Source organism: Macrobrachium nipponense, chromosome 5, assembly GCF_015104395.2.
Source record: "Macrobrachium nipponense isolate FS-2020 chromosome 5, ASM1510439v2, whole genome shotgun sequence".
NCBI lineage: Eukaryota > Metazoa > Arthropoda > Malacostraca > Decapoda > Palaemonidae > Macrobrachium > Macrobrachium nipponense.
In genome coordinates, this window is record NC_061107.1 from 117917027 (window position 1) to 117937026 (window position 20000).

Genomic DNA, 20000 nt, shown 5'->3' on the forward strand with positions numbered 1-20000 from the left:
GAATGCGTTATAATTAAGGTTTTATAGCGGCACCAATCTCTTCATGATTATCTTTTATTTCTTTTTCGAAGTGTCGAGGAACTTAGCAGTTTGTGAGTGTGCGCTTGTCTTTGAGTGACTGTGATTTGCTTGTCTGGAAGCTTCAAGGATCAGGCCAACGCAAACAATTTTCACAAAAGGAATAAGTAATTTTAGGGTCTGTGGACACACTTTATTGTTCTTGAGGCCTCATATATTTTATAACCCTGATAAATGAGTGTAACCAGTTTTAGGACATTTGTCCTTTTTTCTACAGTTCTGTTCTTTGGTGTGGAGTCTGGTTCTGCCAGAGATTTATCTCGTTTGCTGAAAGTGGTTCGTGGTGGTAGGTTCCTGTTTCCTAACATTAGCAGTTATGACTTGTAACATCGACGTTTCATGTTTTTATTTTAGCAGGGGGTCTTTCACATTTATAATTGATCCCTGATCCTCTTTTCCTGCCAAGAAAACAACCAGATGTGCTTAAAATAGCGCCAGTATTCAATAAATGTTTATCACTGTCGAATTCTCAGCTCCAGAGTTCAAGCAAAACATGCAATGTATTACTACCCTTAAAACAATTCTCCTTAGGTTTTAATATTTGTTTAATTATTTATTTATAGAAGTAGTTGATATATTTTTTATTGTTTCTAATAAGTTAATGTCTCTGTATTTCCTATTACGTTTGTCACTTCATTCAAATGAGCACTACATTCATTGGGAGCTTTCAGTTTCAAGTCAATGGCGCCTGTGGACTTGTTTTCACATGAAAAGGGTTCATTTTCCGGATAATATAATAATAATAATAATAATAATGAATAATAATAATAATAATAAAATGATATAATAATGAGACATATATATATATATACATATATATATATATATATATATATATATATATATATATATATATATATATACATATATATATATATAGTATATATATATATATATATATATATATATATATATATATATATATATATATATATATATATATATATATATATATATATGCATATATATAAAGTATATACGTATATGTATTTTATATATATATATTTATACATATATATATATATATATATATATATATATATATATATATATTTAATATATATATATATATATATATATATATATATAAAGTGGAATAATATTAATATATGTCTTGAAAAAAAAAAATAGTAGGTTCGCTAAACTTGATATGATCCGTCGTGCCTAAGAGAGAAAAAAAAAAAAAAAAAAAAAAAATCTCGCAAACAAATTCAAAGGTATACGCCCGGAGAAAATTTCTGTGCATACTTTTTAAATAGACCGAGACATTCGTCCCAGAAAGATATTGCTTGGTGGTCTTCAATGAATCAAGTAAAATTAATGCTTGTAGAACGGTAAAACTCATGGAAAGCGTGACGTACTCAGACTGTAACACCTCTAATTCAGTGTAAAAAAAAAAAAAAAAAAAAAAAAAAAAAAAAAAAAAAAAAAACAAAAAAAAAAAAAAAAAAAAAAAAAAAAAAAAAATGAAATGTTAAAAAAAAATCATAAAAGGGAATAAAATGGTTTAAGACGAAAACTATTCTACTAAAGCATAGATGATGGAAAAATCACAAAAAAAAAGGGCTGGGCAAATTGAGGACGAAATCATTTAATCAAGGCCGTCGTAATAAAAAAAAAAAAAAATATTTTTCATAAAGACAGGAGGAGCCGAGTTATATGAGTAAAAAAATCCTGAATCGATGGAAATGGGGTTTATAATGAAACGTTTACTGTTCAAGTGGTAGAGGGGCGTAAGTCATGCAGGAAGTAATAGGGGGGGGCCAAAAAAAACGGTGGACCATGGGTAGAGTCAATGGTGAAATTAGCCTACTAACGCGTTAATGGGAGGTGCAGTAGTTTTTAGAATAATTGCCTGCAGGCACGTTCAGGACAAAAAAAAAAAACGGTTGGTGGAAACCTGTTAAAAAAAATATGCCATTTGCGTTGAAAATAAACGATAATACTCCTGCAATATACTTTTTGGCTAAATTTTTTGGCTATGGTATAGGTATAAATCGTGATCAATAACTGTAAGAAGAAGCGTAGAGAGAGATAGAGAAAGAAAATTATGCATGATTGCGTGCGTCCGTGCCTAGGCATGTGTCGTTATCAGCGTGAAGTACCCTTTAAACGTAATGATTAGAATCACACCAACCACAGAATAATACTATTCATAATACTGTTCATATTTTTTTTAGCTGTTTCTACCATCTTTAATTTGTATTGTATTCTTTTCTATAACTCTTCGTCAGCGTGTAGCTTATATACAATAGGTTAGGTTTTCTACGAATATACAATAGGTGTTATGGTTGACATTTTACTTTAAGTTCACCAACTTTCTACTCACGTTCTAGCGGTCATCATCTGAGAGTTGCGAAAAAGCCGAATTAATTAAATCCATTTTTTCCCCCACTATGAATAGCATTTGAGTAGAGGAATGACGACTAGAGATGAGAAGATAGTTAAATGGAAAAAAAAAAAAAATGATTGATAGAGAAATGGGTAACTTAGTGGGGCACGTGGCTAGGTCCCCCCCACCCCTTAAATCCTCCATTGGGTAGCTATAAGACTCTCTTCTGGCATAATGACTTGTGTAAATTGTATTATTTAATTCACTTTTGTACTCTTTGTAGATGAAAGCCTAAACAAGTGACCAGACTTTGAATAAGATATAACAATTACAACAGAACAACTTTAAACCAACGCACGAAACTCTATGTAGTACCAGCTACACGCTAATCAAAGGATTACAAGCCACATACAGTAAATTCTTAAGGGATTTCTTCCGTACCTGTATGGGGTGCACTAAAAGCACTCCAACCACACCCCCCACCACCCCCCCACAAAAAAAAGTATCACGAATCATTCAATGTGGAAACCATCCTTCTTTTTACTTGAAAGTCCTTGATTCTAAGATTCGAAAGCAGATTATTGCCAATAGAGAAAGGAAAAGAGTAGGACGTTCTCTCGTTATTACAAAGCCTACATCTGCAATTGGCTTTAGATAAAGCAAATTAATATATATATATATATATATATATATATATATATATATATATATATATATATATATATATATATATATATATATATATATTATATATATATATATATGTATATATAGGTACTGCGACACGGATTGACATGGCACATTACATGATTCTTTTTATTACATCAATACAAAACAATTAGCAAGTTAAGGTAAAATTATTATAAATTAAAGTTTTTTCAAGTAAAATTACGAATTAAAAAATCTGAAAGAATGATATTACATCAATACATAACATATTCAAGAAAAGGAAATGTAAAAATCATAGACAATTAAAATATTTTCTAAGTAAAATTACGAATAAAAACATTAATATATATATGTATATATATATATAGATATATATATATATATATATATATATATATATATATATATATATATGTATATGTATATATATATATATATATATATATATATATATATATATATATATATATATATATATATATATATATAAAATGAGGAAAATACCTTGCTCAAGCAGAGTTCCGCCGTTCCGTGTCAGGGCGACAGAAAAAAAGTCAAGAAGAGGTTAAAGAATTCTGAAAGTGACCTGGCTTTATGCTATATACCAAGGTACTGAAGTAGTATGGTTGTGAAGTGAAGGTACCAGTTCCTTAATTGCCTAACTTTTCAAGAACGAGGAGGTGGTGTTCGTATAGGGACGTTATATGACCTTAAAGTTGTTATAATTTATCCCTCGCCTTACAGATTCTTGCGTGATTCCTAATATTTGAGGATTAGCCCACCAGTAATGAAGAAATAATATATATATATATATATATATATATATATATATATATATATATATATTATATATATATATATATATAGGTATATATATATATGTGTGTGTGTGTGTGTGTGTGTGTGTGTGTGTGTGTGTGTGAATATATTTAAAAAAAACTAATGTCGTAGCAGACTAGAAGCAACAAACAAACGAATCCAGCCTATTACTAATAATAATAATAATAATAATAATAATAATAATAATAATAATAATAATAATAATAGCATTAAGAGCAGCAGCATTAGAAGTAATTTTATTTATCTAATTACTTCTCAACTTGTTTACTTTATCTGAAGCCAATTGCAGATTTAGGTTTCTGTACCAACGCAGAGAAACTTCCTCCTCTTCTCAAAATACAGAGTACGAAAGTCATTACACCAGAAAAAGGATATAGTTACTCATTTCTCTGTCAGTTATTTTTTTCATTCAACTGCCTTCTTTTCTCTACTCTTCATCCATCTACTCTATATGGCTATTCCACTTTTGCAACTTTCTATAGATGACCGCCACAGCTGCGTTCACAGTAAATCCAAAATCATCTTTTATTGACGAGAGCTGCCAGATGTGTTGAAAAGCAGAGCACCACTATGCAGTGGAGGAGGTCAGTGATGTTAGTGGAAAGGAATCCTTAGGTAAACATAACTCTATGCCCTCCTGTCATAGAAATGTACTAAATACCCTAATCCTTTGTTCTCCAAAACATTCCTCCAGTTTTGGTTTGTTCAGAATTTGGCTACATAATTTTTTTTTTTCCTTGAGTACAAAGACCAAATAAAGGCATTCAATAGCGTTATGTTTCATCTTTCAATTGCATATAATTAAATCATAGTTAGGATTGTTAATTAATGTACTCATTTCATTTAGATAATTTTAGTTTTCATTTAACTGCATCAGTGAAAAAATCACAGCTTAGAAATTCTAAGATTTGAAGACCCTATTTAAGAACGATTTTTACGATCATAGATGCTTCGAAAACTGAGATACAGACAGATAGATAGATAGATAGATAGATAGATAGATAGATAGATAGATAGATAGATAGATAGATAGATAGATAGAGATGAACTCTGTATGATTTAAAAATTAAGAACAAAGAGCATAACAATTACCAACAATTCTAGTAAAGCTATGACCGGAGTGCATTAAATATTTTGTGAATCAAAATTAGCAATAGCATCCTAACTTCAAAATACGGCCAGCACAGGAGTGACCTATTTAATATTCTAATGTTTTGTTCATCCAAGGTCTGGGATTAGTATGTAAATGGATGAGACATGTATATGTACTAGGTTATTCACCATCAGCCGTAAAGTTCTGTTAATCATGATAAGTTCATCATCCAGTTTTATAAAAAAAAAAAAACAAAACTATAAACAAATTAGTAAAGTAGTCATTATACATGATAAGAATTTTTTTTCAATACAGTACACTTGTAAGTTATTTTCTCTTACCAAATTAATGAGCACATACTACACTAAGCCAATTTAACTTTGCCATAAGTAGCTAGCCTAGATTAACAAAGTATCATAATGCACGCACTTCTTGTAGCATTTTCCATGATAAATGATCGTAGCTATGACTAATTCAGCTTGTCTGATAAAATCAGAAGGATGGTAATAGTTTTTGCCTTTTTTTTTAAGTTTTTTATATGTTACTCAACTATCTGGAATTAAATATCTTTTATCGCATTAAAACTGAACAAAAAAAAAAAAACAAAACAAAAAAAAAAAATGTATTTAGTATACGACGAATTTTATTTTCTCAGGAATTAGTTTCTGCTATACATTTGAAATGGAGATGTACTGGTAATAAAATAATAAGCTATAGCTTGTTTTAGTACTAAACTATTAACTTCATTTATTTAAGTGAGTAAAAACATTTATATTTTTTATGATTGTATTTTAGGTTTTCCTGCGCTTATTTAGTTGTGCATAGAATATTTGGCACATTCTTCTAATTTTCAAAATTTTTAAAAAAGTTTTAGTTTTTAGTAATAAAAATAACTATCCGGATTATCGAGAATTTCCGTATTAATATAATCCGGATTAGCGAGGTTCGACTGTATTTACGAGCGAAGACTTACTTTTAAAACAATCTGTTTTTTAAATTCAAATTGAAAATTACTATGAGATGTTGTAACTGCAGTTTGTGAGGTAGGTTAGGGTGAGTTATCCTTTAACTTTCAAACATAGTGTTTTGTTTTAGATAATAAAACCCTATTGCGAAAAAAAAAAACAAAGCTCTAGAGTTATAAAAATTTATCCAGTGATTATATTGTATGTGTATATACGTATATATATATATATATATATATATATATATATATATATATATATATATATATATATATATATGATATATATGTATTTAATTTGTGCGTGTATGGAGTTACTTACGTATTGCTACAATAGATTATTTCTTTAAACATATGAACAATTGATAATTAAAATATTTTGAGATCGCCTTGAAATGATTTCAACAGTAACTTTAACAAGGAAAAGCCCGTTAAATTATATTTAAGTTATAAAAAATCAAGAGAGGAAACATTTCAAACATCACAGCATTTTAGGAGAATCATGAACAGATTCCACAATAAAAATATACTGAAAGCAGCGTAGCGAATACGTACACGTACAACCAGGAAACTGTAAAGTTTTTCTGCGCTCTCCTATCTGCTAAATAATTATTTTGTGTGTTGCACATTTTTCTATTACATATATTCTGAATAAAAAACTATTGTCTCGAGTGTGTGTATAATATATATATTATATATATATATATATATATATATATATATATATATATATATATATAATATATGCTGTGTGTGTGTGTAGAATCTACCGGTCTTTTTTACTTTTTTACCGGATTCATAATTATGCGGTTGTAATAGCCACAATGCCCTCTTAAATTCTTGAATCCTTTGCTGCTTTTCTGGATGGGACGCTTGTCGCTACAAAGCCTTGCAGATCCAAGTTCAAAGAAATTTGAAGAAGAAATTGTGATATCCGGTACCGGGAAACGAACCCAGGTTCCATAATCACAAAGAAGTCACGTTGCCGACCCTGACCACGAGAAGGATTAAAAGCCTACTCCCTCCCATGCAAACATATATATACCACTATCGTTTTCAGATATACTTATTTGAGCTGGAATAGACCCATCCTCACCACTCGTATTTCAAGTGGGGCAATCATTTGTATTTCTTTTCTAGGCTGAAATATGTATGTAGAATCGAATGGTCCCATTTTCTACAAATACATAGCAATTGTAATAGCTACAATGCCCTCATAAACTTCTTGAGTTCTTTGCTCCGCTCTTGTGATTGTTATGGGACACATCATATTAGGGAACAGTCCGCACGTACCTAGTGTGTACGAACTTTCCTCATAAGAAACTCCCCCCGGTTGAAATGGTGCCATAGACGCGTAACAAGTTCACTGGGACGTCATTCATTTCGGACAGCTAAGAGCTCCACCATGAAATTTAACCTAAAACCACGATTCGAAAGGATACCTACCTCCGCCGAACACACGAACATACGCGAACTCTAATTTGCCCTTGTCGCGGCTTGAGACAGCAACCTTCAACATTGCGCCATCCAAAAAAAAAATGATGTGTCCTCACTTCCCGGACACCGCTCTGTCCCCCTGGGAGTTAATATGACAATTAAAATAAAAAATGTTACGACATTAGAATTTTCCAATCTCCTTCATTAACATTTTACATTCTCTCCATAGTGCTGCCAAATCATACTATGCACTTACAAGTTAATAAATATATTCACAATGGTGATCTTTACGTGAAAAGTTAGAGAAAGCTCAGGGTAAGAAAAAGTCATAAACGGAGCGTGTACGGAACGTTACAGTGTTAGATTGGGTGGTGAAGAGGAACTACAACAATTTTTAAAATGTTTGTTACTGGAATATATTGAGATATAATGAGAAAGAGTATGGTTATGGAGGGAATTTGAAATCTGGGAAGAAAGAGCGATGATTGCTGGTATAGATGGTGAAAAAACAGATCAGCTGATTATCTACTATAATAGGAGCGCAGGACTTTGGTTAAATCCAACTATTATCCTTACTGTGACATAAAGAATTGCTATTAATCAAATGAGGGTAATGGTATATTCTTTTTTTAAGATATATTTTCAGTACTTTAGTATTGGGTTAATGTATTTATTAACTTTAGATAGTAGTGTACCAACTACGCGTTCGTTCTCAACGAGAACTGGCTTTATTTAATCTCCGAATCTCATTGGCTGATGTACTGAAATGTGGGTGTTTTTTGTCTTCTTACAAGTTTCGCTGTTGCTTTAAACTTTCGTTTTATCAGTTTGTAACAATATTTTTTTTTGTCTTTTCGACGGAATTCTTAATCCATGTTTACTTTTTTGGTAATACTTCTATGAATAATTTTGGTAAAAACAAAAAATTTAAGTTAAACATGAGGGCAAATTCTGGACGGAGTTTTCTGTTAAATCTCGGCCGGACATAAAAACAATATCTTAATTTCTCTGAATTCATTTGGATCTTGGCTTGACAGTGACAAGAGTTTGGACAGTGTGAAGAAATCGAGAAGTTAAGAACGGATTGTTTTTAATGACACACACATACACACACACACACAAAACACACACACACACACAGCATATATATATATATATATATATATATATATATATATATATATATATATATATATATAAAGGTTTTTGCCACGAAGGAAAAAAATGAAAAGCGAGATAGCCAAGCACGTTTGGTCTAGGCGACCCTTTTACTTGTGCCTAAGTAAAGGGTCGCACTAGACCGAAAGTGCTTGGTTATCTTGCTTTTCATTTTTTTCCTTCGTGGCAAAAACCTTGTGTATACATATCATTACGTTTTTATATACTCTTCGTGATCAAGTTATTCATATATACATACATATCTTATATATATATATATATATATATATATATATATATATATAGGTGTGTAGTATGTATATGTGTATGTTGATGTGTGTATGTGATGTGTGTGAGTGTTATTGACATATATATGTTTAGGGTTGTGCATGTGTGTTTTGCGCGTGTATGTGTGTGGCAATGTATTACTAGACTTAGTGTAGATGCTATTGAAGAGAGACAAAAGCTAAGCTATCTTGCAAAGGAATGAGGTTGTAAACATAAAATCTATCTAGAGGAAGTAAAAATATCTGGTCATTATATTCGTAGGGGGCCAACAACTTCCCTATTACATGCATAATCTTTATGTTGCCGAAAATAATTTTTATATTTTTCTATTCACTTAAAACAATAGTGCTAAAAATTCAACATTAAGAATTCATCAAGAGAAAATAAGAAAGACTTGTCACATTATGATTACAATAACTATTCGTTAGTACTGAAAAACTACAGGGACAACCAAATTAACACCCCTTTCCCCCCTTATCGATAATAGTTATGAGATGAATATTTATGATTTTTTAATGAAATTATTATTTTTTCGTTGCATAAATAAGTTAAATATTCTCAGCGTATCCTTATAAAAGTAATCCTTTAGCAAAAAGAATAATTCATTAAAAAAAAGATTCAGCGTTATATGAATTTCCCCTCCGATCAGTGGGCAAAGATCCAAAATCAGGAATTTTTATGCTAAACTTACAGGCCTTCGACAGCCTGCCAAAATTAGATGAAATTTCCTATAGGGCGGTTCACATCTGCCAGGGCTGACCTTTGCTTAACCTATCCCGTTATTTAATCAACTCCTTCAGGTATTTCCCGTGAACTTTGAAATATTGACGTCAAATACAAAGTTTATCAGGCTCCAAAACCTTGGGCATAGTCAAACAAAGTCTAAGGCAAAGTCAACATGGCTTCGTGTCTCCCTTTAATTAATCTGCTTTAAGAAGGATTTCGTCCTCACCTTGAGGACCGACTTGAAAGGGGAGGTTGCGTAGTGGTTGAGGGGCGAGCAGAATTAAGGAGTGGCTAGGCATACATAAAGATGCAGAATAGAGACTCCTAAATAAAATTGGTAATTAGACAAAATACATTTACTCTTTGATATGTAAATGCTGGTGTCACTTTATCAACTGTTTTGATTGTTTAACACTCATCTGTTTGTAATATCCATTAAAAAATTAGCATGCTAAGGAAGGTTGTTAATTTCGAAGAATTTTTTATTCAGACAAAAAGTTTAGATTTAATCAGGCGATAAAGCATTTGCAAGCGTTCTATTCGTTTTGAGCCTCTAAGCTTAAACTGTAACTTACCCGAAGTGAAAATTAAAAAAATCTTATTACTTCAATAATGTAAAAAAAATGTTACTCTTGTACCACCACCAATACAGTAAACCCATGCGTATTGGCTGTGTTTTTTTTTTTTTTTTTTTTTTTTTTTTTTTTTTTTTTTTTTTTTTTTCGTCTGATCCTTAAAACATTAGGATGTGCTTCACCAACGTATTTTTTTTTCGAATAAATTCTTTCTCCATTCGTTATTGGCACTATTCTAAGGCATTTTTTAATCTCTGTTCCAAACATGTCATTATTTTCATCCTTAAAATTGCAACCAATCAATGTCTTCTCTGCTTGACATAAACGAACATCAAATAACAATTCATTTCAGAAAGTCAATTATCATATGAACATACTTTGTTTAGGGATTTCCGTCTGGATATTGTAATGTAAATTTGAAATTTGATCATATTTATGCACTCATGGAAAACACTAACTAATCCACTGCCAACTCGCCCCTAAAGTTTGAATTTTTACGAGTCGATATTCTCCGTAACTATTTCCGCGATAATTAATTTCGAGTTCCTAATTAGAAAAAGTATCATAAAAGGCAGCATATATATGACCTTTTCTTCATAATATTGGGGTATTTGTTTTCCTTAAAGTAAATGATTTTAATTAAATTGGTATATAATAATGATTCTGAGTTTGGGTTACACCTGTATAAAGTTGCTTTTTTTTTGTAAAAATATATAGGAATTATAACCTTCCTTCAGCGACCTTTTAAACAAAGAGCGAACCCCGTTTTACACACGCACGCAGACTGCTAGATTTATAGAAAGATAGATTTGGACATTCTAAAAGACCGCATTTACTTAATATTTAGAATAAAATATTCACATGAATAAGCTATGAGTTCCTAAACTCCGGAATGGTACGGAACGACGGGAAATAAGAGGGGAATTTTCAGAAACTGATTTGGTATCATATACTTCTACAAAGATTATGGTGCGATTAAAATGAGAATATATGAAACGATTATGAGCGTGGCTCTTAATGAGACTATCAATGCCCTTCTTCATTTGCTTTCTTTGCTACTTCTAAATATATATATTTTATTTTTATAATTTGTATATTTTGTGTTACTGAGAAATTCGTAAATTTAAAGAACAAGGCCAGCGTAGCTGGAATAGTTTGTACTTTTACGACAGTTGCACGTCAGGAATATTTATCCTTCGACTACAAAAATTTATTATACACTACTGATAAGATTAAGGCAAGTACCAGTCAGTATCAGGCTGAAGAAGGGAAGGCTGAAATGGTTTGGACATGTTGAAAGGATGGATGGGAATAGAGACCCAAGGAGAGCACTGAGAGCAGTACATATAGGAAGAAGACCACTGGGTAGGCCAAGAACGAGGTAGATAGAGATAATTGGCAGAGATCTTGAATGAAATCCAAAACCTAGAGGAAGCGAGGGAAATGGCTCAGGATAGAGACAAATGGAGAGGAACAGCATTTATACACAAAATAACCTAGCGTCTACTATTGAAAAAAACTTGCTTATGAGTGTCATCAGTTAAAGTGGCATTTATGATTTTTCATAACGTAAACTAGAGGTAACTTCATGGGATGATATGGTGGGAATTAAATCGTTCTCCATCTCATGCTCGTCGACATGGTTAAGTTCAAGTGACCATTTCATTAACGTAAGTAAAAATAGGTATTATTCAGAGCTCAGGGTAGCCCGTGGCTGTTTGAGAGTTCATAAATTTTTTGTGCTTTTTGGAACGGATATTTTTCTTTATTTTCATACAATATACATATTTTAAAACCCTCTTATCTGTGTAATCACTATGTCCAAGGAACTTTCATTTCCTAAGTCGTTTTATTGTCGTATTTACAAGACGTTTAATGTAAACCTCGATTTATATAAGTGAATTTTGAACGTGAACTTCTATATATAATATCTTCATAATCAAATATCAAAGCACTTATAGATTTCAATATAATATTTATCGCATATTTTAATAAAGTTTGTTTCTTTCTTACCTTGATATAAAAATTATATTTTCAGAGAGTCTTTAGAGAGAGGGAAAGATAGACAAAATCTTATGCATATTCACACGGTTCAGTCTCATGACTTTTGTATTTTTTTATAGAGTAATGTCTTTCTGTAAGGTGTAAGGATGGCAGTAAGCATGACAAATCTTGCATTATGTTACATTCTTAGGCAACGTGAAAAGGCCCTTTAATGTCGCTATTAATGAAATATATTTATCAATAGCAAGGTATATTGAAGATTTCAGCCATATCTATTTTTGTCGTTTATTGATGTCATTATTAATGAATGCAGGGAAGATTTTATTTTTCTTTTAAGATAATGATTGCAGCATTGGCTTGATACTAGGTAATGTGAATAGTAAGGCGTTTCATAATTCTATAATAATAATTCTATATGTATGCCAATAAATACCACAATGCAAAACAAAAAAAACAAGAAATGCCACTTTTTTTAAATTTTATCACTATACTGAATAATCAGGTCATCCATTTTTTTCCTTTTTTTTTGTTTTTTTTTAAATGACAGTCTGGCCCGTATTGAAATTGAGATAAAGATGTTTTTTACTTTACAAAATTAGGCTTGCACTCTATATGGCAATATCTTGTTTTGAGATTTTAGAATTTATTTCTAAACGGTTGTAGCAATTTTTAGCACTAAGTTCATTTACCTTTAAGCTAACTCTCTACACATGACATGAAATAATCTGAAATCGTGAAATGGAGAATTTATGGATCAGCATTTTTAGCCTTTATATCTTGAGTGAGCACTAATGATACCCCAAATTTATCGTCACAGTTAAAAAGAAAGAGTGAGAGTTAAGACAAGGATCAGCCTTGGGAAAAACTTCACTTATAAACGGACCATTCCAGACGATGGAATGTCAATTCTGGAACCAAAAATTGAGAGCATTTTCTGTCAGCACTTCAATTCTCCTTTTGTTTGTATGAATTTTAGGAGAAATTCTAATGGGGTGAGAGCCAGAAATTAGAAAGTCATGCACTTTTCTAAACTACTTTTCCGCACGCAGTAAATTGCGAGGTCACAAAACTCTCGGTGGCCTCATTTTAGGAATAACAAAAAGTGCCCTTTATGCCAGATATATACACCCACACACAGACACACACACACAAATATATATATATATATATATATATATATATATATATATATATATATATATATATATATATATATGATTATAATCACTTTAGCAGGGGATTACATATACCACGCATCACCTCCAGTGAAAAATAAGAGACGGGGGTGTAGATCCTAACTGGATTCGACTTTATTACCAAGCCATTGACGAAGTAAATAAGCCGAAACTGGTCAGAGCCAACACCCCGTCTCTTATTTTCCAACTGTGGTAATGTGAAGTATATATATAATATATATATATATATATATATATATATATATATATATATATATATATATATATATATATGATATATATATACATATATGTGTATATATATATATATATATATATATAGATATATATATATATATATATATATATATATGTATGTATATATACTCTAATTCATGTTTCTACGCGTATGTACATCAAAAGTCCTTATTCTAACTGCTTCTCTTGATCCAGTGCTTTTCATTAAAATACACTCATATCACCATTTACAAATCCAATTTTCGGGAATCCGAGGCGTTCATGTAAACTAACTACCAAGCCTTTTCTATGAATTTTCAACTGGTTAGAAAAAAGGAAATAATATAATGATGAAAATGGCGAATGAGACAACATTAATGAATAGTATACATGAACCGCTCATGGCAAACTTACTTTTTTCTTTTACTTGAATACTTTATTTTCCAAGTAAATTGTAGTAGGTTTTTGGCTATTCAATGCCTGTTTGCTAAAAAAAATTAATGCTTATTAACAAACTTTTATGTGAAATAATACATTATATTAATTGATGCTTCTTTTCATATGTATCTTTTGTTGCATACATAATCATTGATGTGAAATTTTATGGTTTAACACCTGCTTCCAAGAAAACTTATAGAACTATGAAAAAAAAAATAAATAAAAAGAAATAAAATCTAGAAATAGTGAGACTATTCATAGCAAACTGTGATGCTGCAAGGATGTATCATAATAACACATTCGTTGGTGTACAAGATCCATGGTTTCTTAATACTCATTTGCCCAAATACATTTGACAAAATTTAGTCATCTAAGAGAAAAGAAGTTTGGCATCAATTAGAAAAGTCAATAGTAGCAGTATTTATATATTTGACGTATTTCTATCATGACGAGGTTAGACAGTTACTAGAGTTTATTATGTTCTTTGAGAGACTAATCTGAAGGACAGAAAACTAAAAATCCAATGTATTTTCCTATGTATTTAATGAACTTCCTTAGATGTTTTTCCATCCAGTGGCCCTTAACAGTTAATATGTTGAATGAGAGACTCTATCATTGACCACCCTTGAGTAGTGCGTCATTTATTTCAGGAGTAAAAGGAAACGTATGAGTCTTGATTATCAGAACAAAGTTTATATATATATATATATATATATATATATATATATATATATATATATATATATATATATATATATATATATATATATATATATATATATTCGAAGTGAATTTATCATCCTACATAATAAGCTCGATATGATTTTGCGCAACAGACCCGTGAAGCACACAGAAATAAAATGCTACTGGAGAATAAATGACCATGGTAGAAATAAGCTTCGGCAGCAGCGACCTAACTTCCACCAAAGAGAGCAAAACAGCAATCAGTCACAGCAGAGGAAGTAAAACGTATGAAGTTTAATCAATCAGTTTCATTCCGGACAACACAAAATGCCAAAAGAGGTGCGGTAAAAATAGGCATTTCTAATTGGCGTTTGAATCAGCTCTTTTCAGTCGCGTAATGAAGCATAATTTGCTATGGGGATTTTATACACTCCTTTCTCACTAATTAGGGAAACACGCCAAACTTTAATGAGATGCGGAATTTGTATTTACGCCGTAGCAACGGATCGTAAACAAAGGATGAATAGGTGGAAAGGTAAATGAAAAGCCTTTTCTTTTCCTAAAGCATAAAAACATTTAACACGATAAATTTCTGAAGTAGAGACCCACTACTTTGAGGTAAACAGCCAAATTCTGTTTTTTTTTTGTTTTTTACAGCCTTGTTTCGTGTATTTCAACATAAAAAATATGGCTTCTGGAAAGGAACAAATGAATAAAAATGGCCAATTGTTCGAGGTATACGACAAATGATTCTTGCATTTCTCTCTCTCTCTCTCTCTACTCTCATCTCTCTCTCTCTCCCCTCTCTCTCTCTCTCTCTCTCAATCAAGTGTAACTTCCAGTGAACTACGAATGTAACCACAGGGTTAGTATGCAGAAAATTATATTGGAGCAACAATGATTTCAATAACCGTATTACAGATGTTACTGTATTTTAATACTTCCCTAATGTTTACACTTGGAAGCTTCTGTACACTTCCATTTCCACATTAAGAAACCAGTTGTCCTACTCCGACTTAGTTACCTAATACTCAGTTAACCCTATCCTCTTTCAGTGTCTCATAATGTCGTCATCATCTCAGAAATGATTATAATGTAATTTATTGAATATTGTGAAAAATACAAACATAAATTCCTCTGGTATTTCCCATCATTTTCGTTGACGTATTATAACAGATGACATGTCTGAATATGGTTTATTTTTTATACTTGTATGTTTTTTGCTAGTAAGCAAGGGTACGGGGGGTTTACCTCCTTTGGTGTAGGGGATTTGAGAGTCTGCAAATATAAAGAGATAGAGATAGATGAGCAGATATACAGACGGAAAACGAAAACCAGGATTTCGTTGATTAAGTTTTGTACTCCATTCTTTATTCGGCCCGATAGTGAAGACGTTCATTTACATTCTAACTGTTATCATCAATACCACCTATATATTTTCATCAGTGATTAGTGAACGCTAGATTCTATATCATTTAAATGAAATCATTCGCATTTATTTAGTAGAGAGGCCACCAGCTTAGTGGCTCTCCATCAGAAGTCGAATTTACCAAGAAAAATATACGAAAACATTTCACTCTGCACCTATGAAACGGGATCCCTTTCTTTAATCCCTTGAAGGAAGAGGAATTAACGTTGGGAACAGCCTATAATGCCCAAGACTGATAAGGTGTTACATCAAAACGTCCTCTGGGATCCTCCGGACTTTAAAGTTACAGTTCTCATGTAGCTCGGAGTGAGTGCTTTGTTACAAAACTTTCGTGTTTCTGGTAACTGTTGTTTCCAACAAAATAGAGAGTTTTATTAATTTTTCAAATGTACCTAATTGAAAACATACTTAACCAATTAGTCTATAGCGACAATTATAAAAAGGCCATATATTGTATGTATGATGATTTCATAAAAGCAAAAACTTTTTTTATGTTTTTCATTATTTGATATGATTAGAATAGCTTGATTACTGAAGAGGAGATCGTATTGATAAATGGAAAAACGGTCAAATTTGCTTCAATATAATATCATAAAAGGCTTTGGTCAGGGATTTAACTATTATGTTCCATTTGTTTCTTCGGCAAAGCTATTCTTTATTTCAAAAATACACGTAAAAGAAAAGAAAAACCACTTGTTTGAGAGCTAAAGAAAACTCTTAGGTTTTCATATTTTCATAATGCCAACGCGCATTAAAATAGTTTTTTTAAAGCTTAAAGCGAAAATTTTACTTTGAAATTAAAAATATGAGGCTATGAATTATTAAGTTTTATTTAAACCCCATTCTTAGTCTAAATTTATTATTATTATTATTATTATTATTATTATTATTATTATTATTATTATTACTACAAGTAACGAGAAAGTTTTATTGTCCTTTTATTATCTTTAACTATTATCTATAATTCTGTATTTTCAAATACTAAGAGACATTAACATTAGCCGAAATAAATAAATAAATAATAATAATAATAATAATAATAATAATAATAATAATAATAATAATAATAATAATAATAATAATAATAATAATAATAATAATAGCTGTTTACTATGAGTGTACTCTCGTTTGTAATCTGTGGAAATTTTTTTCGCCATAAATTTCTGGGTTCTATGAAAAGCAGAGTACTAGACTTAAGAGTATAAAAAAGTTATTTTAGATAAATTTTAACTAGCACACAAATTTTTGAGGGGAGATAGGAAGAGAATGTAAAGACGCTCTAAATAATGATCTGAAGTGAAAGATTGCAGCGGACCCGTAGGTTGCTTTCCGCAAACTGCATTTCTTTTTTTTTTTTTTCTTAGTTACCTTTCACTTAAGGATTGAACTGTGGCAGTTGAACGTAAATGAAAAGAAAATGATGAAATCAAGCAAGAGGGTTATTTGTTTAGAATACGAGCACCAGATAGGAACGAAATCGTGAATGAAGAAATAAGAAATACGAAAAGATCTTAATTTTTTTTTTTGTTCTGTTATAATTGAAGATACTAATCTGAAGCTCGTAAAAGAGTGTGACTGACCGGAAAAAAGGTAAAACGAATAAAATGGTTACTGTTTTAGATTGACTAAGAAGGGATCACCCTGAAATTGACTAATTGATCTATACCAGAAGTGTAAGAAACAAAAATACTAATAATTATGGACATTTGAAAACGCGGAAGATAAAGGTGTTTATGCAGTGTGTGTGTTTCCATGTTTGAAAAGCTTCTCTACGATTGATCGATGGGGCCAGACAGGACAGGCGGACCGATAAACTGAGAGAAGAGCGCCTCAGCGGCGTGGTTGGTATGGTATTAGCGTCCCACATTGGTGGTCGCGGGTTCGATTCTCGGCCATTCCATTGAGGAGTGAGAGATGTGTTATTTCTGGAAGTCACGTAAAGCCGTTGGTCCCGTTGCAGAATAACCACTGGTTCCATACAACGTAAAAGCACCATCAAACAAACAAAACTGAGAGAAGTTGGTATAAATGGTAGGCAATTGCAAGACGTCTTATTTCAGTGAATATCGAAAGGATGTTGAATCTTGATGAAAAAAAAACCATGATTCCTAGAATGCAAGAAGGAAAAAAAATAATATTGCAATCCATCACGTTTCTGATTTACCTGGACACTTATAGTTCTCATTTGATAATCATAATTATCTGGAAATCTTCCAGAGGCTTCAACCTCTAGCTGATGCCGCAATCGTTTGCAGCATCCTTACACTCTTATTTTACATTCCATTAACAGGAATGAAACATCAGACCCCTTGCCAATCTAGGAAAATAAAGCAAAGAGATCATCGAGAAAAATCTAATAAGTTAAGCATCCTCCCACATACCTCTCCGTGGCCTGCTGATGAACATTTTCTTTTTCGGGATGTCCGCGAGCGTTGCGATGAACTGGGGATTCGGCTCCCCCTAATAGAATAAATTTGCAAGGAAACTCGATTTTCCAGGAGCTCAACCAATATTCCCCTCACGATACTTCCATTTTCCTTTATTGTATCAAAAACCTTTCCCCAATTTTTCGAGCTTTTGTGCTGCTTGATTGCAACCTTTGATAACATTTACATATCTTAGTTTTCAGTCAGTCTAATATGCATTCAATCTGAAGGTAATTCAAACATTAAAAAATATATTCGTATATTCGTATACAACGAGCGTCTTATATTACAAATTTTATCAATTCACATACGAATCGTTAAGCCACACACACACACACACACACCCACACACACACACACACACACACACACACACACACACACACATATATATATATATATATATATATATATATATATATATATATATATATATATATATATATATATATATGTGTGTGTGTGTGTGTGTGTGTGTGTGTGCATGTTTGTGTTTATACAGTAATATCTTATGGAGATTCATTTACATTTTTAGGATTAGTGTTTCGTAAAAAGATGAGAAACTAATAGACTGTCAGGTGGTACAGAAATCATTAGCCTCGTTCAGAAGGTTTCAGGGTTATTTTCCGAAAAAGCAAATACTAGGATTGACATTTTATTACCCACTGCAGTAATGAAATTGAAATGCTTGTTTTGTTAGCGATCTTTGTACGATGATGTTTATATGTCCTTTTCATGAAAAAATTTTACTTTATAGTGACCGAAGTAATTAGGGCAGTTAGTGTATGAACTTGAGACCAGTCATAAAACCTCTACTAAAGTTAAGGTGTAAGGCCGGGTTTACAGCTGCTTAGAATAACTCATATGTTCAACGAATATCTTTAGTACAATTATTGTACGAATGAATTTAAATGCAACAATGGTAACACTGTAAAGATAGACGAATTTGGTAAACGAATTGCAATAACTATCAGTTTGGAGATAGGATGATGAGAATTCGACGTGCAGAACCTGAATTCGACAGAAATATATAGCAGGGTGATCAAAGGTGATAGTTATAGCTGTATCTGAACTAGATGGCCGGAGTAGATGAACTTATCAGTATGATTCCCTTTGCGTGAAAGTTCTTGCCAAGGTATAATTAATTCGATAATAGTCGATATTTGAGAATCAGTATCTAATATAAGAAAGAAGCGCGTATATACTCATGAACTTATCATCAGTTTTCATAGTGGAGAAGAGTCATATCGATTCTACGTAAAGAGCTGAATTCGACTGGAATATATTTTAATGGACCACATGTAAGGTAACCTGTTCCCTGTTGCTCTAGTTCAACCACATCCGAGCCCCTGTTAGGCAGCTCTAGAGCCGATGTCCATTTTCACCGATATTCATTGTCGCCTGTAGTACGCTCTCTCTCTCTCTCTCTCTCCTCTCTCTCTCTCTC